At 45.9% G+C, this 26,102-nt stretch overlaps 1 long non-coding RNA gene across 1 annotated transcript; it reads left to right on the forward strand.

Annotated features, from left to right (window-relative positions):
- Positions 1 to 3,630: 3,630 nt before the first annotated feature.
- On the forward strand, positions 3,631 to 4,366 carry LOC130191111 (uncharacterized). The gene is made up of 3 exons (XR_008831118.1): positions 3,631 to 3,715; positions 4,074 to 4,167; positions 4,327 to 4,366. It is a non-coding gene; the product is annotated as an uncharacterized LOC130191111 (long non-coding RNA).
- Positions 4,367 to 26,102: the final 21,736 nt, after the last annotated feature.

Below are 26,102 nucleotides of genomic sequence, written 5' to 3' on the forward strand. Positions count from 1 at the left end.
CAAATTACATGAATATCTTTAAATAAAAATTCATATTTTAAATGAAATAATTTATTTAGACCCAAATCCTACCAAACTGACTCCAGATCAGCACGTACACACATGGACATGGGACACGCCCACATACACACACTTTAAAAGCAGTGTATATGGTTTGGCACGGGCATATTCTGAGTTCTGATATTGGGCTGGTTTTATTGGCCATTGAGCTGGTTTTGTCACACAGACCTGGCAACCCTGCCAGAAAGCTCCACAGAGCTGCTGTGCGAGCAGGTAGCTAACGGAGCTGTTAGCTGGAGGCTTAGTGAGTAATGCTCTGTTTAGTTTCTCCTGTCTGTTGTTCCAAAGTCCTGAGACTGAAACTCTCTGGACTACAACGGGGTGAGGGATCTACAGAGCTTCAGACAAGTGTAAAACACGAATCTTGCCGCAGTTATCTAGCTAACAGCATGAAGCTAACTCGCTAACAGCATGAAGCTAACCCTGTTTGCAGAGCAGAGCAGCAGAAGGAGACCGAACTGGCATCGAAACACAACGAAGGAGTTCTGAAAAACAGACACATTCCCTCAAGAATAATGGAAACAGGCTGGTTACAGAAATGATGACTTTAACCAGAGTTATTGAGACGTTTGCCCACTTTAAAGAGAGGAGGCTACTTGTCTTTACAGTAGTGGGTCTACTCTGTCACCCAATGTAACATGTGATCTCTTTCTGACTCTATTCTGCTCTGAACCTCTTTCATGTGAGGGTGAAACTTTTATTTTGCAAACCTCTGAAACCCAACCCAATGTTCCTTAAAGCTGCTCTGAACCTCTCATGCTAAAAGTTACAGTGTGTTGATAGTTGTTATTGGACAGTGTTGAGCACGCTGTGTTCTTGAAATAAAGCTTTGTTTTTTACAATTTTCTGCTCAAACCCTCTTTGCTTCCCATTGCTGAGTGATTTTTAAACTGCAGTCACAAATGCCCCCCCACACCAAAAAATTTCACCAGCCGCCACTGGTGAGAACTAGTAGTAACTATTTCTGACAACATCTCTGACAACAAAGCTCTGCCTACTGATGACTAACACATCACATTTCCTCCAGCTGCTTCACAATAAAAGCCATAAACTCTTATTGTGAAACTACTAGAGGAAATACAGGAAGTGATCAATGAACAGTAACAAAAGCAGGAAAGTCAGAGAGAGACTAAACTGAAAACCACAGATTCAGTTATTAGTTACTAAAGTCCTCCTGAGACAGTTTAAAGCAGTTAAAGTGAGTTTCTGTGTCGTGGGACTGTGGACAGACAGCCATAGTTATATTGTTAATAATTCATCAGGTATGAAGTGATAAGAGAGGAACTTCCTGCCCGAGTAAAGCTAAAGTGTTGTGTTAATCCTGGTGATCACAGGTGTGAATATGATCAGATGTACTCACCAGTGTTTGGAAGAGACTCTGTTGAGTAGGTGAGAAAAACCTGAAGACGTCACTTTGAATCGTCTCTGAGAGAAAAGCAGAGACTCGCCCTGACTGCAGCAGGGCTCTCAAGTCTCACGCATTGAGCGTGAGACTCACGCACGGTCCTATCTCACGCACTCCCGCCACACATCGAATTCTCACGCTGAAAAAACCTCTCGGCCAATAAGTGCTTGAATGCAGGGGTGATCTATACGCCGCTCGATTGGTCCGCGGCAGAGCTCCGACGCCGTGTTACGGTTCAACCTGAGTCCCTGTTAACTGGCGACCTTCGGCCTAATGCGCCTGTTGTTGTCGTAGTTACGCAGATGTTGATAATAGCAGGAGAACACGCAGCTGTCCTCGCGAATGCCGGATTGTTTAGTTCTACAATTCAATGAGAAAGCTTCGTGTCGTGTCTGGTCTGAACATACCGGAGGAGACGTAGAGAAGAGAAGCGTCCAGCGACTTGAAGCGCCGTTGTTGTTTATGGTTGAAACAGGAAGTTAGCAAACTGCCCTTCCTTTGAAATACATTTGGTCAAATAAATAAACACTTAATCAACATACAATTGGGAGTCTGTTTTGTGCAAACATGTATCACGTAGCATAACTCTGTAGTACAAAAACCACAACAACAACAAATATATAAGGATGTTACGGGATTCGAACTCATGTCTTTGGGAGGAAAAAAGTTTAACTGACGGGGATCTTACCACTAGGCCAAGAGCGACACGTTTTACTCTGTTCGCACAATTAAATAACCTGCACTGCGGTCACTGGTCACCACGAAAGGCAGAGAACCACCAGATCAACTTGTGACCAAGCACACTGCCGACCACCATGGAGCATGTTGACGTGAACGAAGGAGCACTCGACAATAGTGATGGCTTCTCATGGCTTCTCAAACTGCTGATTAATGTCCTCTCTGCAGGACATAGAGACGTGTCAGCTGTCAGGGATTGAACCGCTTAAACCAAAGTTACTTTAAAGGAATAGTTAAAAATGTTATAAAGAAAACAAAGTGTGTCTTTGAAGTGGACTTGTGTGCTTCAACTGTCTCTTTGTTTTTAATAAAACGTTGATAGTTTGGACTCTGACTGTTTGTGTCGCAGGGCGGAGAAAGCAGAAGGCAACCTGAGAGACAAAGCGCAGGGCAAAGCTCACCCCTGTTGAACTCTTCCTGACGTCACCTGTCCATCAACTCATAACTATTTATTGTCTGCTGCTTCTTCTCGTTGAAAACACGTTCAAGCTAAATAACTGATTTGCATCAAGTTATAATTGTGCCACTTTCAACCCCTCAAGTTGTTACGTTGCCGGTCTGGAATCCCACAATGCATTGCGGTCCCCTGGTGTCCAATGAAAACACTCCGTCAAACGTTGCGCTGCATTCTTTGGGTCTGTGTTTCTGTCTTATGGACTTTGTGGAAATGAAGAGAAAATAGTCAATTGTTTAAATTTTTGCAGCTTGTTTTATGTTTTTAATTGTATGGCTTGTGCTGGTTGTTAATTTTTCATTCACGAGAACATTCACACACCCTGACACACACTCGCACACATGAGATCATTCACACTCACTTACACCCTCACTCACACACACTCAAACAAGATCATTCATTCACACACACACGCTCAAACACTCAAACACACTCACACATTCACAGATTCACACACTATCACACACACACACACACAAGATAATTCACACTCACACGCTCACTCACACACACTCACACAAGATCATTCAATCACACACACATCCTCTCACATTCAAACACACTCATACATTCACACACTATCCTTCATTCATTCACACACACACAAGATCATTCACTCACATGCTCACCACACACTCACACACACAATATCATTCATTCATTCACACACTCACACACGCCACTCATTAATTCACCACCTTCACGCTCATATCTGTCTTAATTCCGTGTCATTTTACTCGATCGCTGATCATCTACAGAGCATCGACCGCTCGGACTCGATTAGCTGTAGTTTGTCCCTCCGCTTCCGTCCGCCAGTTGACAGCTAGGAGCAGAGTACGACTCCATGTATTAATCTCGCAGGATTAAACTCTGGTGTTTTGTCATAATATAATGCACAGATTAAAAGTCATTTCGGCCACTTGTCGTCCTCCGGTTCCCGAGGTACACGCGGCGTAAGGATGACGGATACCAAGGCGCCGGGCAGCAGTGCGCAGGACGTGGTGGTGGTTCACGGACGGAGGACCGCCATCGGGAAAGCGAAGAGAGGGGCGTTCAAGGTAACTGGGACTAATGAGTACTCATGAGCTCAGAAAACATGTGTAACTCTATTGCTGCTAGTTGTACGACATGAAGATGAGAATACTTCCTGTACTTTAACTACATGAAGTTACGAATACTTCATGTACTTTAACTACATGAAGTTACGAATACTTCATGTACTTTAACTACATAAATCTGAAAATAATTATTGTACTTAACTACATGAAGCTGAGAATACTTATTGTACTTTAAAAGCTGAGAATACTTATTGTACTTTAACTCCATGAAGCTACGAATACTCCCTGTACTGTAACTCCTCCCCTGACCTCTGACCTCTGACCTTTGGGGTTAACGAGCCCTGCTGCTTGTCTGCAGGACACGACGCCTGACGAGCTGCTGAGCGCCGTGATGCGCGCGGTGCTCGCGGACGTTGGCCTTCCTCCCGACCGGCTGGGAGACGTTTGTGTCGGTGGGAAACCGAAATACTATTTTAATATTTGATGTACTTGTGTGTACTCTTGTTTACTTGCATGTACTCTTGTGTACTTGCGTGTAGTCTTGTGTACTTTTGTGTACTTGTTATTGCTGGTGTGTTTTTTATATTTTGGTTGTGTATTGCTGTCTGCAGGTAACGTGCTGCAGCCCGGAGCCGGTGCTGTGATGGCCAGTGTTAGAGTTGGACTGCACACACCACCTGGACAGGACTCACTGGAAGAAATAGCAACAGACTTTTACTTTAAATCTATAAAGCGTTTATTCAAAATCAAGATACAAAATAGACATTTCATGCGCATGGACCCAAATCCAAACCTGTCACCAATGGCTTCAGGGCTGCAGAGGATGCCTGCCTAGTGAGCGCCATCTTAAATAGAAAAGAACAGTTCTGATTGGACATGAGCATAAGGGGGCGGTGTCTTCTCATTGGTTCTTGTTGCCAGCTCCCGCCTCTGCCGTCCCTTCATTGGATGTTGTGGCCCGCACATGAATGTATGGTAATAGAAGAGGTGAAGGAAGAGAAGAAGAGTGTTGATTCAATAGTCCCTGTCTTGCAAGACGACTCCCTTCGGGCCTTATCTCTTCAGGGATGAGGCCTGGATTCTCTCCGAAGGTCGTTCACACACCGGGGGGGGGGCTTCTTCCCACGTGTGAGTGTGTGCGTGCGAGGGGGATCGGTGAAAAGGGGGGGTCAGTGTGGAGAGACAGTGAGGGATTAAAGTGTCTAAGAAGGAGAATAAATGGTCCCATCTGGACCCTCAGTTATCTATCCTCCCGACGAGGTAAGGACTGTGATTGCTCTTTCTAAACACTGAATACAATGAGCTCTTTCTCTAGTCATCTTCTTTGATGAGTGCAGTGCAGAAGGGGTTTACATCAACATTCCTTAGGTGACACTGCTATCTTTCTTTAGATCCGTCAGACACCAGATTGCCCTGCCGAGGTATTCAACTCTCATTCAGTGTTTTCCATCTTACACATAATATTTATGCAAACAATACTAGGCTATGCTAAACTAGAATATATATTCTTAACAAATCCCTCTTTTCACATCCGCTGGATGTGAACCCTACTCGAATATTTATTTCCCTTTCCATGCCAGATCTTCATCTTGGCCTGTCCGCACTGAGCGGCTACGTGCCTCGGTCTGAAAGAACTTTATTTTCTTTGCCAAGAGCATATGTATCTCCCTGTCCCCGGCTATCTCCCTAGCATCCGGTGGGGGAAGGAGAGGGGCTGCTTCCCTCTCCTCTCGCTCTCGCTGTGCCCAACGGAGAACCGGAGGGGAAGAAGGAGGGTACTGAGGCCTACTTGTATGGAGCTCAAGTTCATTTTGTGACACGCTTTCCCATTCTTTCATCCCATAGAAAGTTGGGGCTATGTCAAAGGGACAGGGAGCGCCGGTACATATCACAACATCCATACCCAGAGTTATCTGTAGGCCAGAAACCGTGGAGAACTGTGTTATCAGACACGACCGCCCAGTCCTCGACTGCTTGGTATGGCCAGTTGTACTGTCTGACCTGAAGTTTGTCCTTCTGGGCGTGGCCTAAACTGAGATCCCATAGGATCTGCAACCCTGTGAGACTGTTTGCGGGAGGGTAACCAGTGAAAAAGGGATGTGTGATAGCCCAACGTTGTAGGTACTGATAATTCTCGTGCCATATCGCGTACAGTGGCTCTGTCTCGATACCTGCTTCTCCAGGTGAGAGTCTCCTTCGGTTCGGGATGGGAATAGGGGCGTGGCTCCGGTCGTGTGGCACCCCGACCCACCCATCTAACTCTTCGATCTCGGGGAAGTCACAGGGTCTGCATGTATTGAATCTGTAATGTGTAGGTGTGGAAGGAAAGAGGTGAAATTGAGGGTGGTTAGGCCGGCCCGGGTCTTGCACTCTGACGGCCGATGATGGGGTGCAGGCTGGCAGCCTGAAAACCGGTCGATGATCCTGTCCCCGCTGCATCCCCTCTGCTTCAACCCTGGCTGGGTCAAAGTTGTCTGCCTCGTCCTGGTCTGCGACATCATCGTCGGCGTCATCCTGGTCCGCAACAGCATCGTCGTCTGCGTCATCCTGGTCCTCCTGGTCCTCATCTGTGATGTAGTCTGCGTCTTTCTCTGTGACGTCGTGTGCGTCCTCCTGGTACTCCTGGTCCTCGCCTGTGATGTCTGCTTCCTGTGGTCAACGTCGCCCATGGCTGTCGTCCGGGTCTTTATCCGTGGTCTCGAACTTGATCTGCCTGACCGTCCTGGTCGGCCTGGAGCAAGGGACACTGTTCATAGGGTGGAGGAGGCTTTTCTTTTGTTAGTGCTGCTGCGATGAGCCTGGCCACCATGGCTCTCAGGAAGGGGATACAACAACATCCACACGAGACCAGGATGCCTAAAAGTACTGCTATTGACATGAATAGGGAGGTGATTAATGCCTTCCATTTGCCAAAGGTGGCCTCTAACCAGCTGGAGAATGGATTGTCAATTCCTGATGCTTCATGCATCTCCTTGGAGAGGGCTTTAAGCTGGGTAATGGCTCTGGTCATAGAACCATCCGGGGCAGTGTTGTTGGGGATGACAGTGCAGCATAAGTCTCCAAACATGGCGCACACTCCACCTTTCTCTGCTAACAGCATGTCCAGCTCATTCTATTCTGAATCGCCATGGTGGAGGTGGGGCCAATTGTTCTGTTGCTTCCAAGCCATCGCTGTGTGATTGGTCAATCTTAAGAGGGTATACCAATGTAATTAATTCTATCCACATTCTTTATGGGGTGACTGGGAAGATTGCAGAGATCAGTGGCAAATTCTCAAAGCCAGTGGCTATGTTGTCTGCTAGTTTATATTCATCGGGGACTCCTCGGGGAATCCCTATCGCATCCATGTACGTGGGGTTGTTTTGATTAACTAACTCTCTTTTTCTCATTACGTGTTCGCGTCTGCGCTGGGTGAGTCTCTGTGCGAGGTGAGTTTCTTGAGTCAGCCTGGTTCCTATTAATTTGAGTGGGGCTGCTAAACGGACTAATGCACAGATCCCTGTGGTCTCGTTTGTATTCAGTGTCATTAAGAGTCTCAGCCTCCACAATACCAATATAGTCCATTTCTTGCCTCTGGTCCTATCTTTCTCCGGAGGACGGCGATTGCACCATTCAGGATCTATTTTCCCACATTAACTCTGGCTCTTGTACTAGTAAAATTGAAGCATGTGTATCTATGGGGGCCCCTTTATAAGGAGAATGGTCCAGTCTCTGTGTTCCTCGGTAAAGGGGGAAAATGGCTGCCAGCGAGTGCAGTTCCCTGGGTGGCTTGTTTGAACAGCGCCATCATGCAAGCATAACCTCAAGGCCTGTTTCGGGAACAATGGGCGGGCTGGTGATTAATTTGGTGCACTAGCACAAGCTATACATCCTCCCATGTCTTGGTCTTGTGCTGACTGTATTATCCAATTCAGCCAATGTTGTCATTGCCATAACCTGTATTCCTCTCTATCACTTGCTGTGGGGTCAGATGGGAGAAGTCCTGTGTTATGACCTTAAAGTCCTTGTAGCCTCCGGGGCTCGTCTGGGATCTGACTCTCCTGGGGGTCGTAGATGTTAATCTGTATGCCTACCAGGGGTCTTTTTCTACCGCGTCAACTCCCAGTAGGAAGAAGATGCGGTCCCGTCCTTCCGAGCTGCTGCTGATTCTATCTAATGAAAGGGTGATGGGAATGGAACCTTGGTTAAAGTTTTTCTGAAAACTTATCTTTTCCCACCATGTTCTCCTATCTGTGGTGAGATGACTCATAGTAGGTATCCACGCTCCCGTGTATTTAGTTACCATGCCCCAGTTTTTACAAGACTTTCCTGTGCCCCTTCTGTATTCACCATCTCTCTCACAGTCCCACACTATTGTGGGCTCTGCACAGAGATATACGTCATAGCCACTCCATGCTAACGGGTTCCCTTGACATCCAATTACCTCACATAAGTCAAAGGTGAAGGACGTGGTACTGTTCCTGGGGTAGTTAAGTATCCAGTATGCGTCGCATGCTCTCTCGTGATTGGGGCTGGCTGCAGGGATCTTCACTCATTTAGTACTGGGTTGCGTGGCGTGAAGTGTTTAGCTAGTAGGATGGCCTCGTGTGTGAGTCTATCTATCTTTATGTGTTCTTTCCAGGCGAATCCTCCTAATATAACTAGCACCAACAGACCGCAGGCTACTGCTATTATGGCTGTTGTTTTTGTTCCAAAACCCATCTCTTTTAGGGTTCGAGGTTGAAACCTCCTTGTTTCTGCCGGATTGGCATCGGGTCGCCAAGCAGCGCCTAATTGCTCTTGGTACTTCCTCGACATTCTGTAAGTCTGCTCTGACCTCCGCCAGACCCAGTGGGGCGTAGCTGGGATGCAATGTGTTAAGTGGTGCCAAGGTGCTCCTGATTTACCTTGACCTGGACCGAGTGTGTCGAATTTCCTTCACCTCGCACGGTCCAGTCCACCTAGGCTGAGTCCACTTTCTTTGTGAACTTTGACCCTGACCCAGTCGCCAATTTTGACTCTTACTCTGTTGTTCTTCCTCCGCTGGTGTCGCATGGGCCCTGGACACCTGCAGGAGAGAGCTTTGTAAGGATGTTAGCTTTTCATGTAGTCACCATTTCGATCATTTGGACATCCAGAGGCGTGCACGTGACCTCCGCCTCTGGGTGGCCCTGGCATTGGTCTTCCCGCCAGTATTTCATGAGGGGTCAAATGCGTTTTGGCACCTGGTGATGTTCTCATGGACATCAGAGCTAAAGGTAATGCTTACCCATGTCAACTTGGTTCCCTCACAGGCCTTTAGCTATCTTTCCTTTGATTGTTTGATTCGCTTTTCTACCAGACCTTGAGATTGAGGATGATACACTGAACCATATTTATGGGAAACCCCAGTGAGGCCCTCAACTTCTGCCAGCAGTTTGCTGTTAAATGTGCTCCATTGTCTGATCTGATTACCTGGGTATTCTGTACCTGGGTATGAGTTCATTCTCAACCACTTTACCACGGAAAGCGAGTTTTCTTTTCTGGTCGGGATTGCCTCCACCCACTTGGAGAACCTGTCTACCATTACCAACAGATATCTCTTTCCTCGTACTACATTATCTGGTCCCATGTCTGTGTAGTCTATCATGATTTCTTGGAAGCATGCTGAGGGAACAGGGTAGGATCCCATGGGGACTGGAACTTCTTTGCATTGTGGTTTCCACAAACAGTACATTCATCACAATACAAATTTACCATACTCTCCATATGTGGATGCCACCATAGGTGATTGATATTCATCAATGTTCTCTTTTTTCCTTCATGTGTGAGGAAAATATATAGCACCAACAGACCGGAGTCCTTTTGACTTCACGTCTCATGGGGTCATCGGACCCTATGAGACGGCATAGATCCTATCTGCCTGATGGATCGTCTGGGTCGTGGAACTCCTGCTCATGACTACGCCACTGTCCTGTTGAGACCGCCTACCTCCTCCTCCCCACCGCCATCTGCCTGATGGATCGTGGAGGTCTCCATCGTGGAATATGCCTACTATGAACTATTAATACACTGTCATATTCATTGAATGTATTTTAACTCTAAATCTGTCCTTCTGTACATTACATCTATTGCATCTGTCCATCCTGGAGGGATCCTCCTCTGCTGCTCTCTCCAGGTTTCTTCCTTTTTTCCTGAAGGGTTATTTGGGAGTTTTTCCTGGTCCGATGTGAGGTTTGGGGCAGGGATGTCTATGTACAGATTGTAAAGCACTCGAGACAAATTTGTAATTTGTGAAATTGGGCTATACAATAAACTGAAACTGAAACTGGAGGCCGTAGCATCTTTTAACAGAAGAGGCACGAGTTGGGCAGGAGCCACTATTCGCCATCATGGCTTCTCCATAGTCCCTCTTTAGAGGTGGAGTCTCTGGCTGCTCCTTTTCTTCCCATGACGACCACTCATAAGGTCCTGCTTTAACTTGTATTTCCACCAACTCGTTCTCAGTTAGTTCAGTCTGTTGTGGTAGTTCTGGTCTGCATATCATCTGTCTTGGTACATAGCCTCCGCGGCTTTGGCTGCAGCGCCTGCGCCATTTCCTGCTGACATTGTCGCTGGTATTTTGTCATGTCCTTTACATTTCATCACGGCTACTTTTCTGGGCAGCTGTACCGCGCCTAGTAGCTGTTCCATCTGAGCTCTGTGTTTGATTGGTTGGTCACCGAGGTGATAAAATGTCGCCTGATCCATGCAGGGCTGTCAATATGTACAGCTCCACGCATACGCAGAGTCTGTGTAAATATTGGCTGTCTTTCCTGTGGCCAGAGTCAGTGTTGAGTCAGGGCGATTACTTCTGCAACCTGTGCTGATGCTGGTTGTGGTAATACGCCTTCTTTCCTGATCTCATATTCACCTTCTTAGTCTGCTCACCACTGCATATGATGCTTTGTTTCCTTCCTGTGTCCTATAGCAACAGCCGTCACTGAACAGGGTCATGTCTGGGTCTGTTAAGGGTGTTATGCAGGTCTATCCTTAGCTTGTTCTCTTTATCATGTGTTCTTCACACACATGTGGGGACCATTCGTGACTCTGTCTGCCATGTTGTTTAGTCCTGTCTCATAGGTTACATTAGAGGCCGTGACAGGTGTTATGGAGCTTGGTCTTTCTGGCTGCGCTGAATGAATTCTTTGCTCACAGAAATGCTGCCACACCATGTGCTGTATGTATCATTACCATGTCCCATGGTTATGTGTGCGGTTTTATCTAGTACCGTGGCTACTGATGTCACATATCTTCCGCATGTGGTTTGTCCTGTCTCTACTTCATCTAATTTAGATGAGTGGTATAATAATACACACCTGTCTCTTTGTTTCTGATACAGGATGGCATTGACAAAGCCATTCCTTTCAGAAACATCAAGGTGAAAGGGAGAGCCACAATCAGGGCCCTGAGGCCGCAGCTTGGGACAAAATCTGTTTAACGCTCGAAAAGGCCTCTGAGGCCTCTGATGTCCAATCCAAGGTGGCTGTCATGTTTTGGACCTGCAATGCGACTATGTCCCTTAGGGGCTGTCACCCTGTAGTCTGGTACATGTGAACGGCTGCTTCTTAACTAGTTAGGCCGAGAAATGAGAGCATTTGAGACTGTCTGTGGCAGTGTGGTGATGCTTTCTCTTTGGCTGTTAGTTATAGTTAGTCCTTCTGCTGGAAATCTGTCTGCCCAGAAAGGTAACCTGTCGCCTGCAGCACTGCACTTTTCTCTTTTGACTTTGTAGCCCTTATCTGAGCAATAGGGTCAAGAGTGCCAGGTCACGCTCCAGACACAGCTCAGCTGTTTCTGCCGCTAGCAGTAGGTCGTCAACATACTGGATTAGCACAACACCTGCTGGGATCGTTAGAACAGACAAATGTTCCTTCAGTGCTTTGTTGAACAGACCGGGGGAGTCCCTGTATCCTTGTGGTAACACAGAGTAGGTGTGTAGCGTTTACCATCATGTGTAATGCAAAATAGGGTTGACTTTCAATCGCCAGAGGTATGGAAAAGAATGCATTACAAGTCGATGACAGTGAAGTATGTCATAGTGGGTTAAATTAGTCAGTGTCAGATGTGGGTCTGGAACGGGAATGGGTCAGATATCGTGGCTATTAATTGGTTTTAAGTCCTGCACCATTCGCCATCCTTACCTTGTGCTGGACGGGTAGAATGGGGGTGTTATAGGCTGACTGACATTGGTAAATTACACCAGCTTTCATCAGTCCATCAATGGTGGGCTGGATGCCTTGTACTTTCTCCGGGCTTAGTCTGTTGAGACCTCCAAACCGCCGGGTGGGGTCTTTCAATCGTACCACTACTGGTGGCCAATGTGGCCAACATCAAAAGCTGAGGTGGTCCACAATCTGTCGGGTACCTGAGACAACATGGTGGGGGCTGAGGGGTGATCTGTACAGGGGAGACCATGGTGTCTAGGAACAGGAATATGTTCAGGCAGAGTGCTCTCGATTGTGTTTACACTGAATCGATCGCCGCTCATCTGAGGCTTTCATTACCCTGGGATCCGTGAGGGTTCCCACGCCAGGTTGAGAGCGCTAATCATTGGGCCTAACCTCTTGACTATATCCATGTCCCACTGCCAGTGTGACATGGGGCTGAACGAGTCTTGTAGTTTATACCATTCCTTCAGCCATGGAGTCAGTTGGACTCCTGCTGCCACACCTCCTTGCCGCAGTATATACTGCAAGTTAGTGTGGGCGGTGGCGATGCTGTCATCCCAGTCGCCTGATATATTTCATTATCATTATTTGTGACACTCATTGTACAGTGGACATGGTCCAGTGGGTCATGTCTGGTGCAATGAATATATTTTATGTTTGTTCTCCATAAACAATGTTTCTTGAATGGTAAGCGAAGCGTGGTCTTGAGGCCTGTTCTGCAAAGTCGAGCCAATATTACACTTCCTGAGTTATTGATGAAGGTCCTCCATCTTTACAACTAATATTCTTATTGGTTCAGCTGGCGTGCTTTCAGGTACACAAAGGAAAATGCGTATTCTTCGGATAGTCAAATATATGCATACTTGCAATTTTGTAACAAGTCTCGCCCAGTAGGTTGTAGAACCGAGCTTAGGGCCAGCAGAAAGGAATGTTGCAGTAGCTCTTATCTCCAGGTTACTGGTAAAGGGACAGAGAATCGCTGCATCTGTCCTTGGCCTGGATACCTTGCTACAACCGCTTATGGCCTTTGTTTGAGGGAGGAAATGGTTGTTGTACACTAGAAAATGTGGCTCCTGAGTCAGCTAACATAACTATGTTTTGTCCATTTATGGTTAAGGTGACCAGTGGTTCCTTAGTGAACATCTCTACTTCCTAAATGTTGTGAGTGGCTGATCTTCAGTACTGTCCCTGCTACCATCCCTGTAATGGGTTAAAGCGGGTTGGCTTGTGAGGGAGGATATTGGTCATGTGGATATGGGAGTGGGTGCGGCTGCTGCAAGGAGGGGGGCTGTTGTGGGGAATTTTGCTGCTGAGCACTATGAGCTGCAAGACCAGGGGCTGTTGTTGTTGAACAGGGGCTCCCCTGGGGTCCATGTGTAACCTCCAGGTCCTTCATAACTTCTTCCTCTGTATCTTCTTCCTCCTCTTGCCTCCTCTCTTCCCTCTGCCACCTTTTCCATAATAGATTACCTCTTGGCCTCTTATACAGGTCTCTGGCCAAAAGGTGCCCGCTCCTCACATATGTAACAATTGTATGGGCCTGTCAGTCAGTGCCTCCTCTTACCAGGTACATAGTTGGAGTTGTTATGGTGCCGTGTGTCGCCAGTCTGTCTCATTGCTGCATCCGTTATTCAACGGCTGGGGAATCATCTTAATGGGGAACCCATGTGTGGGTTGGGGAGGGTAGGAAGGAGGAAGGGGGCATGGTGTTGTTGTACTGCCTGTATGACAGGAGCTATTTTGGATCTTCCTGCATGGATCCCAGCACACTCGCTAACTGTTCTTGTGTGGCTACCAGCTGCTTCTGTGCTTTGTCATCATCTTGGCTATTTTGGTATTATCTGCTACGATTTTCTTTTCATTCTGAATCCTGTAATCTCAGCAGCTCTAACTAGAGCTTCTGCATTAGTAGGCTCTGGGACCTCTGGAGCTACGCTTTCTAGGAAGTGCATTACATTATCAGTCCACACTTCCTGGGACAAATTTTTTAGTCCCACTACATTCTTTAGCTGAGCCTGCATGGTGTCTGGCAGTCCCTTAATGACCATGGCTCGATACATCTTTCTGGTTGGGGGTGTTTGTGTATGTTCCTCTCCAAATGCCTTTCTCCATATGGCTTCACTCCTTGGCCATATAAAATGCAACTGGGGACTCTTTGTGTTCCAGGAAAAATCCTCGACTGCGGTAGCTGTGTGTTTACTGGGGTATTTTCCTCGTGAAAATTACTCCGTGAGAGTGCTTCTTGGAATCTATTCTGAATTATGCTATGTCACGGGTGTTTCTCCTTGTAATCCCTATCTTCTCCCCAAATTGTTTATGCGGTTGATGTACACCCACACATCCTGCCAGAAAGCGGTAGTCACCTAGAGCCAAGTTCTGTACCAGTAGTGGCCACTTTAAGTGCTGCTATCCACTCATCAGCCCGTTCATCAGGGGGTAATGCTAACCAGCCAAGATACCGCTGTTGTGTCTCGGGTGAGTATGGAGACATAATCCAGGACCCCAGCGGCATGCCGGGGCTTGCACCCAAAGGGAGTTATGGGACAGGTGAAAGGTCAGGAAAAATGGGGTCCCTGTGGACAGGTGCGCCCTACTGGCGATCTTCTTCCATACTGATGACCTGACCTGGTTCTGAGGGGAGGGTCAGTGGGAGGAGGAGTTCAAGTCTGCCACACACATTGTGGCAGCCAGCATTACCTAGTGGTGCGTCACCTGCTCTAGGCTGGTCATCATGCTCTCTTCTGGCTCTCACTGTCTCCCTCTGCTGACCTAGTTTCGTCACTTTTGTATTATGTCACTATCTGATTTCTGCTGACTGTCTCTTTTCCTCTGATTTCTCTCTCTCTTCCTGTTCATCGTTCTTCTATCATTAAGGTCAGCATCTCTTTCCTCTGAGGCCTTGGCGGTTCAGGCTCCTCCCCTGCTGTGTCTCCTCCTGGAGGCGTTCTTATTGTTCTTGGCCAGCTGTCTCTTCCATCCCCACTTGGTGTGCTAGGTGCTGTGAGATTGGATACTTGTGCCTGTTTGAAGGAGGGTTCTGTTCACGCTCACCTTGTGCTTGTTGGTTACTTAGTGTTTTTCTGTATGTCCAGTCATGTCTTCCAGTCCTTCTGTCGTCCCTGACAAGTTGCTTAGTCTCTCATTGTCATCTGTGGTTCTGATTTAAAGTCTGCATTCACCTGTCCCCGCACTGCAGACAAGTGTCACTTATGCCCGAGATGGAGGCCTTAGTCCTCCATCCGCCACTTCTATTGTCGCATCTGTATGAATGGGTTGCTTTGAATGATATGATGGAGGTTATTGGCCCGCTGTTTGCCAGTCTATTTTGTGATCAGTGTTCTTAGGTTTGGGTAACCTGCTGTCCTGCTGAGCTTTCTACTCCTGTCGCTCTCTTATTGATTTTTGTTTCTTACTGCCTCCAGTTCCCAGGGCCCATTGTTTGACCTGGGCTTCTTCCTCAGCCTCTGTTATTTCTACTTTAGCCTTTTATGGGTTGAAATTGTACTCAAACCCTTTTCATCTGGTTATATCTGTCTTTGCATCTTCTACATCCTTGTCTATGCTTTTCCCTCATGCTTTCTCTTTTCTTCCCTCATTGGGGAGTAGAATTGTTTGGTCTTAACCATCCCCTTTGTATCCAACTTCCTTCTACTCTTTTGAATACTTTGCCATTTCTGCCCAATCTAGCCTGCTCTGTCCTTCACTGCTCTTTTTCCAACCAACTTCGCACTGTCATCCTCCTTTGGGTGGGCTCACATTATGTGTTGTTGTGTTCTTTGGTCTTTATCTGGGTATCTGCAAATGTCCGCTTTCTGTTAATAATATTAAAAATACGCATTTGTTAAAAACTATGTTTCAGAAAGAAAGGTGATGTTCACACACTCTTATCAGTTTATGGGGAAAAAACAAAACATTTGCACATCGCATACATAGGTGTCAGTTTAACAGCCTATGAGAAATTGACATTCAGACGTCCAACGGACGACTGTATTAATAACCACTGTCTTTTCTCAAAAACAGTAAACCCAAAACTATCCTTTGAAACCGACTAAAATAAAAACCTCAGTTTTGAAACGGTGTTGAGAAATCAATTACTGTATACTTAACGGGCATTACTGTATTAATAACCACTGTCTTTTCCCAAAACAGTAAACCCGCCTGCCCTCTAAAACTGTCAATCAAAAAGATAAACAAATAAAACTCAGGGTACTGAAACAGCATGGAAACACTACTCGCAGGATACTAACGGCATTACTGTAATAATAACCACTATTGTTTCTCAAATCAATAGTGTAAAACCCAACACTATATCTTATCTTCAAAAGCGAATTCTTTTTGTTGTCCTGCTCTTGTGCTGCTCTCAACTTCTAGGCCTCGCCTCAGGGAGTCGCAGAGCTGCGCAGCTATGGGTAGGGAGGGGCCGCTATGTTCAGACGGTGGCTGGTGATGCCCGCTGCTGAGACCCAGCAGCTTTCGCTTATCTCCTCCTCCTTTTACGCTTTTCTGCTCTTGTTAAGCGGAGTTACCTCTTTGTTTCTCCTCCGTATCCTCCCCACCCCAAACTCGTAACTGCTTTAAACGTAGTACAGCACCCGCCATACAATGTGTTCTTTACTCGCAGCTGCCTTCAAAACAATAAACTCTTATTTATCACTGCAATTCAACAGACTAGGAGCTTGCGTTGACACCGTAAGGTTTCGACTCTGCTTTGTTGATTCCACTTTTGACAACACTTATTTCACCACAGGTATTCAACATTCATTCACAGTTTATGCATTACACATGTGTTTAATTTCTACGCTGCCCCGGTTCCCCAGGGTTCCTCACTCTCCAGCTATTCGCCGGCCTCACTTCTGTTAGAGGGCTTTAAACCACGCGGCCCGGTTCCCTCAGGGTTCGACTCTCCAGCTATTCACCGGGCCCTTAGAGGGCTCTTTAAACTACGTGCTGGGCCCGGTTCCTTTCAGGGTCTCACTTCCAGCATTATTCGCCGGCCTCACTTGTTAGAGGGCTTTAAACCACGGCCTGCCCTTCTAGGTTCGAATGTGCTATTCGGCCGCCTCACTTCTGTTAGAGGGCTTAAACTACGCGCCTGTTCCTTTTCAGGTTCACCTCCAGTGTCTCGGCCCCGCCTGTTAGAGGGCTTAAACCACGCTGCCCCGGGTTCCTTTCAGGGTTCGACTCTCCAGCGTTATTCAGCCTCACTTCTGTTAGAGGGCTTTTAAACCACGCGGCCCCGGGTTCTTCAGGGTTCGACTCCAGCTGCTATTCGCCGCCTCACTCTGTTAGAGGGCTTTTAACCACGCTGCCCCGGTTCCTTTCTAGGGTTCGGACTCTCCATGCTATTCACGGCCTCACTTCTGTTAGAGGACCTTTAAACCACGGGGTTCTGTTCGTCGAACCTCAAGCTTCCAGCTTAATTTCTATGGCCCAGTTCGCCGGGTCGTCTTCCAGCCTTGTAATGGCCCCCAGCAAGTTTGAGGACTTGTGTCAGTTGACTGCATCGTGATTTTCCCTTTTACTTTTATTCTATTTATTTAAATCAAGTCAAAATTATGTAGCTCAATAATACCACTCCAATACCCTGATCAAATTTAGAGTATCCAATCTGACTGATTTAAAATTGAATAGGTTCAGTCCTACCTTATTTTATACACACCGTGTTTTGATCAGGGTTCTGGAGTGGGCCTTGAAATCCAGTGGTCCGTCCGGAGGTCTCTCTTTGCTCGCCCTTCTCAGGTCTTCTGGACCGGGTTTCAACCATCCTCTGCTACCATTTGTTAGAGTTGGACTGCACACACCACCTGGACAGGACTCACTGGAAGAAATAGCAACAGACTTTACTTTAAATCTATAAAGCGCTTATTCAAAATCAAGATACAATAGACATTTTCATGCAGGACCCAAATCCAAACCTGTCACCAATGGCTTCCAGGGTTGAGTAGAAGGATGGCCTTGTGAGCGCCATCTTAAATAGCCGAAAAGAACAGTCTCTGATTGGACATGAGCATAAGGGGGCGGTGTCTTCTCATTGGTTCTTGCTGCTCCCCGCCCCGTCAGTCCTTTTCATATTGATGTTGTGGCCCGCAGCATGAATGTATGCAATAGAAGAGGCATAAAGAGAAGAAGAGTGTTGATTCAATAGTCCCGTCTTGCAAGACGACTCCTTCGGGCCTTATCTCTTCAGGGATGAGGCCTGGATTCTCCAAGGTCGCTCACACCGGGGCTTCCTCACGTGAGTGTGTGCGTACAGGGATCGTGAAAAGTAAATAGTGTGGAGAGACAGTGAGGGGATTAAAGTGTCTAAGAAGGAGAACAATGGTCCCATCTGGACCCCTAGTTATCTATCCTCCCGATGAGGTAAGGGACTGCATTGCTCTTTTCTAAACACTGAATACAGTCGAGCTCTTTTTCTCTAGTCATCTCTTTGATGAGTGCAGTGCAGAAGGGGCTTACATCAACATTCCTTAGGTGGACACTGCTATCTTTCTTCTTAGATCCGCCAGACACCAGATTGCCTGCCGAGGTATTCAAACTCTCATTCAGTGTTTTCTATCTTTGCTACATAATATTTATGCAAACAATACTAGGCTATGCAAGTAAACTAGAATATATATTCTAACACCAGGGTGGCTCACTTTCTCAGGTCAATTCTCCTCCTCCTCCTCCTCCTCTCTTCATCATCATCACTGACCACGCTACCGCCTTCCTCCGCCTACCGCGCGCAAGGTCTCACAGCCTGTTCGCCAGCGGTTTCCGGACACGGGCTGTGCTGCACTGCCAACCGCAATGCCTCGGCCTGCAGGCTGTGTGTTCAACATCGCAGGTATGTTTCTCCATACGCTGGTGATATATATATATATATCACTTATTTATTGTATATATTATTGGTAAATATTTATTATATATACATTATATATATATATATATGTTTATACATATTTTGTATGTATTAATATATATGTAAACATATATATATTATTTATATAGAATTTATATATATATATGTGTATATATATATATATATGTGTATATATTAGATATATTAATTCATTATATATTATTTATTATATATATATATAATTCATATATTTGAATGGTTGTTATACAGGCCAGGATCGTCTCGAAATTTAGACAGACAAAGCCCTTTATTTGTGTTTGGCTCGAAAAACAGGGTCAAACATGGCTCCTGATCTGTTGCGCAACGTCCGGAAATATTGCAAGTCTTTATTCTTTTACTGTTGCTGGATTATGGGTTTCATAGCTTTCTGCCAGAAACCCAAATATCCCATCTCTAAATATTAGAATATCATGAAAAGCATACTAGTAGGGTATTAAACAAAATCACTTGAATTGTTCTAATTAACCCTAAAACCTCTGCAAGGGCTCTGAGCCTTGACAAACACCTTCCAGTTGTTATAAATTTTTACTTGGTCTGAGGAAATATTAAAATTTTACAGAGATAGGATTTTAGAGTTTTAAGCTGTAAGCCATAATCAGCAATATTATAAGAATAAAAGGCTTGCAATATTTTGTAGTTGATTTGTAATGAATCCAGAATGCATGACATTTTTGTTCTTTAATTGCATTACAGAAAATAAAGAACTTTATCACAATGGAGTTCTAATTTTCTGAGACAGTCCTGTATATACTTCAATATGTTTATATATATATATATTTGAATATACAGGTACATACATACACACGCAGTGTGTGTGTAGGAGCCATCAGGAGCGGATCCATTGACCCTTATTCTCACTTGTGGGTACGTTTATCGGTTTTCAGGAAATACAGGCCAGTTCAAATCAAAAGTATGTGGTTTTTTTTTCTTCTCACCAGAATATCTCCTCCCTCTCCCTCCCAGTGTGGAGAGCATGCCCTGGGTGAGATGGGGAATCCAGGAGATTTTGAGCTCCAGGCTGACTGAGGCCTGACAGAGCCAGGAGATCAGATGATCCCGGCGGGGTGAGGGGCCTCAGACCGGCTCCAGCTGCACCATTGACGCTCGGATCGTACGCCCAATTTAAAATTCTGAAATGGTTGTTAAAGTGCAGAGTTCCCTGTTTTATTTAAATAGATAAAACAATATGTACGGGTCCACATGTTGTTGTTTGTTTGTGCAGCATCACCAGAGAACATCGCAGAGATTCGTCTCCAGAGAAAAGTAGGACGCCAGCTCGCAGCAAAAGTGAGCAAGAGAACTATTTTTTTACAACTACTGGTAGTATTTGTGAAATGTAGCAAAAGTAAAACAATTTTTATATATATATTCTTTTTAGTAAGTATTTATAGATTATATTTGTATATATATATTTTTTGTTATTTATATATATATATATATTTAATGTGTGTATATATATATATATATATTTAATGTGTATATATATATTGTATTTATTTATATAATGTATATATCTTATTTATATTATATTAAAATGATATGCACTATCTGCTCAAAAGTTTGGGACTTACTAGAAAATGACTTTGCCTTCAAAGAAAAGCACTGTTTTTCCAATAAAGATAACATTAAATTAATCAGAAATAATTCTCCCTTACATTGTTAATGTGCAAAATGACTATTCTAGGTGGAAACGCCTAGTTTCTAATGAAAATATCTCCAGAGGTGTATATAGAGGCCCATTTCAACTATCACTCCAGTTCTAATGGCACACTGTGCCTGCTAACGCCCTAGAAGACTAATGTCTGATTAGAAAACCCCAGCAATTGTTATGTTAATACAGCTGAAAACAGTTATTATGCTGGTGATATATGCTACAACTGGCCTTCCTTTGAGCTTGAAGTTTGTAGAACTAAATTAATATTTCAAATATTAACTATTATTTCTAACCTTGTCAATGTCTTGAATAATATATTATTTTATATTCATTTGATAAATAAAAGTGTGATTTTTTCATGAAGACACAAAATTGTCTGGATGATCCCAAACTTTTGAACTAGAAAAAGTATATAATTAATAATATAATTATATTTAAATATATATTTATATGTATTTATATATGTATTATGAATAGATTATTTTATTTATATAAATGGTCCCATCTGGACCCTCAGTTATCTATCCTCCTGACGGCGAGTGTAAGGACTGTGATTGCTCTTTCTAAACACTGAATACAATGAGCTCTTTCTCTAGTCATCTTCTTTTGATGAGTGCAGTGCAGAAGGGGTTTACATCAACATTCCTTAGGTGACACTGCTATCTTTCTTTAGATCCGCCAGACACCAGATTGCCCTGCCGAAATTCAACCTCATTCAGTGTTTTCCATCTTACACATAATATTTATGCAAACAATACTAGGCTATGCTAAGCTAGAATATATTCTTAATAAATCCTCTTTCAACATCCGCTGATGTGAACCCTTACCTCGAGAATATTTATTTCCCTTTCCATGCCAGATCTTCATCTTGGCCTGTCCGCAGACCTGAGCGGCCAATGCGTGCCACGGTCTGAAAGAACTTTATTTTCTTTGCCAAGAGCATATGTATCTCCCTGTCCCCGGCTATCTCCCTAGCATCCGGTGGGGGAAGGAGAGGGGCTGCTCTCTCCTCTCGCTCTCGCCCCAACGGAGAACCGGAGGGGAAGAAGGAGGTACTGAGGCCTACTTGTATGGAGCCAAGTTCATTTTGTGACACGCTTTCCATTCTTTCATCCCATAGAAAGTTGGGGCTATGTCAAAGGGACAGGGAGCGTACATATCACAACATCCATACCAGAGTTATCTGTAGGCCAGAAACCGTGGAGCACTGTGTTATCAGACTAATGACCGCCCAGATCCTCGACTGCTTGGTATGGCCAGTTGTACTGTCTGACCTGAAGTTTGTCCTTCTGGGCGTTCTAAACTGAGATCCCATAGGATCTGCAACCCTGTGAGACTGTTTGCGGGAGGGTAACCAGTGAAAAAGGGATGTGTGATAATAGCGTTGTAGGTACTGATAATTCTCGTGCTACTTCGCGTACAGTGGCTCTGTCTCATACCTGCTTCTCCAGGTGAGTCTCCTTCGTTCGATGGGAATAGGGCGTGGCTCGTCGTGTGGCACCCCGACCCACCCATCAACTCTTCGATCTCGGGAAGTCACAGGGTCTGCATGTATTGAATCTGTGTGTGGGTGTGGAAGGAAAGAGGTGAAATTGAGGGTGGTTAGGGCGGCCCGGGTCTTGCACTCTGACGGCCGATGATGGGGTGCAGGCTGGCAGCCTGAAAACCGGTCGATGATCCTGTCCCCGCTGCATCCCCTCTGCTTCAACCCTGGCTGGGTCAAAGTTGTCTGCCTCGTCCTGGTCTGCGACATCATCGTCGGCGTCATCCTGGTCCGCAACAGCATCGTCGTCTGCGTCCTCCTGGTACTCCTGGTCCTCATCTGTGATGTAGTCTGCGTCTTTCTCTGTGACGTCGTCTGCGTCCTCCTGGTACTCCTGGTCCTCGTCTGTGATGTCTGCTTCCTGTGGGTCAACGTCGTCCATGGCTGTCGTCGGGGTCTTTATCCGGTGGTCTCGAACTTGATCTCGTCTGGATCGTCCTGGTCGGCCTGGAGCAAGGGACACTGTTCATAGGGTGGAGGAGGCTTTTCTTTTGTTAGTGCTGGAGTGAGCCTGGCCACCATGGCTCTCAGGAAGGATACAACAACATCCACACGAGACCAGGATGCCTCAAAGTACTGCTATTGACATGAATAGGAGGTGATTAATGCCTTCCATTTGCCAAAGGTGGCCTCTAACCAGCTGGAGAATGGATTGTCAATTCCTGATGCTTCATGCATCTCCTTGGAAGACTTTAAGCTGGGTAATGGCTCTGGTCATAGAACCATCCGGGGCAGTGTTGTTGGGATGACAGTGCAGCATAAGTCTCAAACATGGCGACACTCCACCTTTCTCTGCTAACAGCATGTCCAGCGCCATTCTATTCTAGAATCGCCATGGTGGAGGTGGGGCCAATTGTTCTGCAAGGGTTGCTTCAAGCCATCAGCGTGTGTGATTGGTCACTCTCAAGAGGGTATACCAAATGTAATTAATTCTATCCACATTCTTTATGGGGGTGACTGGGAAGATTGCAGATCAGTGGCAAATTCTCAAAGCCGGTGGCTGGGTGTTGTCTGCTAGTTTATATTCATCGGGACTCCTCGGGGGAAATCCTATACTAGCATCCATGTAACGTGGGGTTGTTTTGATTAACTCTCTTTTTCTCATTACGTGTCTGCGTCTGCGCTGGGTGAGTCTCTGTGCGAGGTGAGTTTCTTGAGTCAGCCTGGTTCCTATTAATTTGAGGGGCTGCTAGCAGGACTAATGCACAGATCCCTGTGGTCTCGTTGCATTCAGTGTCATTGATTCTCAGCCTCCACAATACCAATATAGTCCATTTCTGCCTCTGGTCCTATCTTTTCTCCGGCGACGGCGTTGCACCATTCAGGATCTATTTTTCCCACATTAACTCTGGCTCTTGTACTAGTAAAATTGAGCATGTGTATCTATGGGGGCCCCTTTATAAGGGGAGAATAGTCCAGTCTCTGTGTTCCTCGGTAAAGGGGGAAAAATGGCTGCTAGCGTAGTGCAGTTCCTAGGGTGGCTTGTTTGAACAGCCATCATGCAAGCATAACCCCTCGCGTCTGTTTCGAGGGAACAATGGGGTAAAGGCTGGTGATTAATTTGCGTGCACTAGCACAAGCTATACATCCTCCATGTCTTGGTCTTGTGCTGACTGTATTATCCAATTCAGCCAAATGTTGTCATTGCCATAACCTGTATTCCTCTCTATCACTTGCTGGGCAGATGGGAGAAGTCCTGTGTTATGACCCTTAAAGTCCTTTGCAGCCTCCGGGGCTCGTCCGGGATCTGACTCTCCTCGGGGGTCGTGGATGTTAATCTGTATGCCTACCAGGGGTCTTTTTCTCTGCCAACTCCCAGTAGGAAGAAGATGCGGTCCCGTCCTTCCGAGCTGCTGCTGATTCTATCTAATGAAAGGGTGATGGGAATGGAACCTTGGTTAAAGTTTTTCTGAAAACTTATCTTTTCCCACCATGTTCTCCTATCTGTGGTGAGATGACTCATAGTAGGTATCCACGCTCCCGTGTATTTAGTTACCATGCCCCAGTTTTTACAAGACTTTCCTGTGCCCCTTCTGTATTCACCATCTCTCTCACAGTCCCACACTATTGTGGGCTCTGCTGAGATATACGTCAGCCTCCATGCTAACGGGTTCCTTGACATCCAATTACCTCACATAAGTCAAAGGTGAAGGGCGTGGTACTGTTCCTGGGGTAGTTAAGTATCCAGTATCGTCGCATGCTCTCTCGTGATTAGGGCTGGCTGCAGGGATCTCTTTACTCTATTTAGTTCTGGGTTGCGTGCGTGAAGTGTTTAGCTAGTAGGATGGCGTCGTGTGTGAGTCTATCTATCTTTATATGTTCTTTCCAGGCTAATCCTCCTAATATAACTAGCACCAACAGACCGCAGGCTACTACTATTATGGCTGTTGTTTTTGTTCCAAACCCATCTCCTTTAGGGTTCGAGGTTGAAACCTCCTTGTTTCTGCGGATTGGCATGGTCACCAAGCAGCGTCTAAGTGCTCTTGGTACTTCCTCGACATTCTGTAAGTCTGCTCTGACCTCCGTCAGGGACCTAGTGGGGGCGTTAGCTGGGATGCAATGTGTTAAGTGGTGCCAAGGTGCTCCTGATTTACCTTGACCTGGACCGAGGTGTCGTAATTTCCTTCACCTCGTGCGGTCCAGTCCACCCAGGCTGAGTCCACTTTCTTTGTGAACTTTGACCCTGACCCAGTCGCCAATTTTGACTTACTCTGTTGTTCTTCCTCCGCTGGTGTCATGGGCCCTGGACACCTGCAGGAGAAACTTTAGTAAGGGATGTTAGCTTTTCATGTAGTCACTCATTTCGATCATTTGGACATCCAGAGGCGTGCACGTGACCTCCGTCTCTGGGTGGCCTAACGTGGTCTTCCGTCAGTATTTCATGAGGGGTCAAATGCGTTTTGGCACCTGGTGATGTTCTCATGGACATCAGAGCTAAAGGTAATGCTTTTACCCATGTCAACTTGGTTCCCTCACAGGCCTTAGCTATCTTTCCTTTGATTGTTTGATTCGCTCTTTCTACCAGACCTTGAGATTGAGGATGATACACTGAACCATATTTATGGGAAATCCCCAGTGAGGCCTCAACTTCTGCCAGCAGTTTGCTGTTAAAATGTGCTCCATTGTCTGATCTGATTACTCTGGGTATTCCGTACCTGGGTATGAGTTCATTCCTCAACCACTTTACCACGGAAAGCGAGTTTTCTTTTCTGGTCGGGATTGCCTCCACCCACTTGGAGAACCTGTCTACCATTACCAACAGATATCTCTTTCCTGCGACTACATTATCTGGTCCCATGTCTGTGTAGTCTATCATGATTTCTTGGAAGCATGCTGAGGGAACAGGGTAGGATCCCATGGGGGACTGGAACGGCTTCTTTGCATTGTGGTTTCCACAAACAGTACATTCATCACAATACAAATTTACCATACTCTCCATATGTGGATGCCACCATAGGTGATTGATATTCATCAATGTTCTCTTTTTTCCTTCATGTGTGAGGAAAATATATAGCACCAACAGACCGGAGTCCTTTTGACTTCACGTCTCATGGGGTCATCGGACCCTATGAGACGGCATAGATCCTATCTGCCTGATGGATCGTCTGGGTAAATGGAACTCCTGCTCATGACTTCACACCATGTCCTGTGAGACTCCGCCCACTCCTCCTCCCCACCGCCATCTGCCTGATGGATCGTGGAGGTCTCCATGGAATATGCCTACCAGACTATTAATGCACTGTCATATTCATTGGATATATTTTAACTCTAAATCTGTCCTTCTGTACACATTACATCTATTGCATCTGTCCATCCTGGAGAGGGATCCTCCTCTGTTGCTCTCCTCCAGGTTTCTTCCCTTTTTTTCCCCCTGAAGGGTTATTTGGGAGTTTTTCCTGGTCCGATGTGAGGTTTTGGGGCAGGGATGTCTATGTGTACAGATTGTAAAGCACTCCGAGACAAATTTGTAATTTGTGAAATTGGGCTATACAAATAAACTGAAACTGAAACTGAGGCCGTGTGCATCTTTTAACAGAAGAGGCACGAGTTGGGCAGGAGCCACTATTCGGCCATCATGGCTTCTCCATAGTCCCTCTTTAGAGGTGGAGTCTCTGGCTGCT

The sequence above is a fragment of the Pseudoliparis swirei genome, unplaced genomic scaffold (assembly GCF_029220125.1).
Source record: "Pseudoliparis swirei isolate HS2019 ecotype Mariana Trench unplaced genomic scaffold, NWPU_hadal_v1 hadal_26, whole genome shotgun sequence".
NCBI lineage: Eukaryota > Metazoa > Chordata > Actinopteri > Perciformes > Liparidae > Pseudoliparis > Pseudoliparis swirei.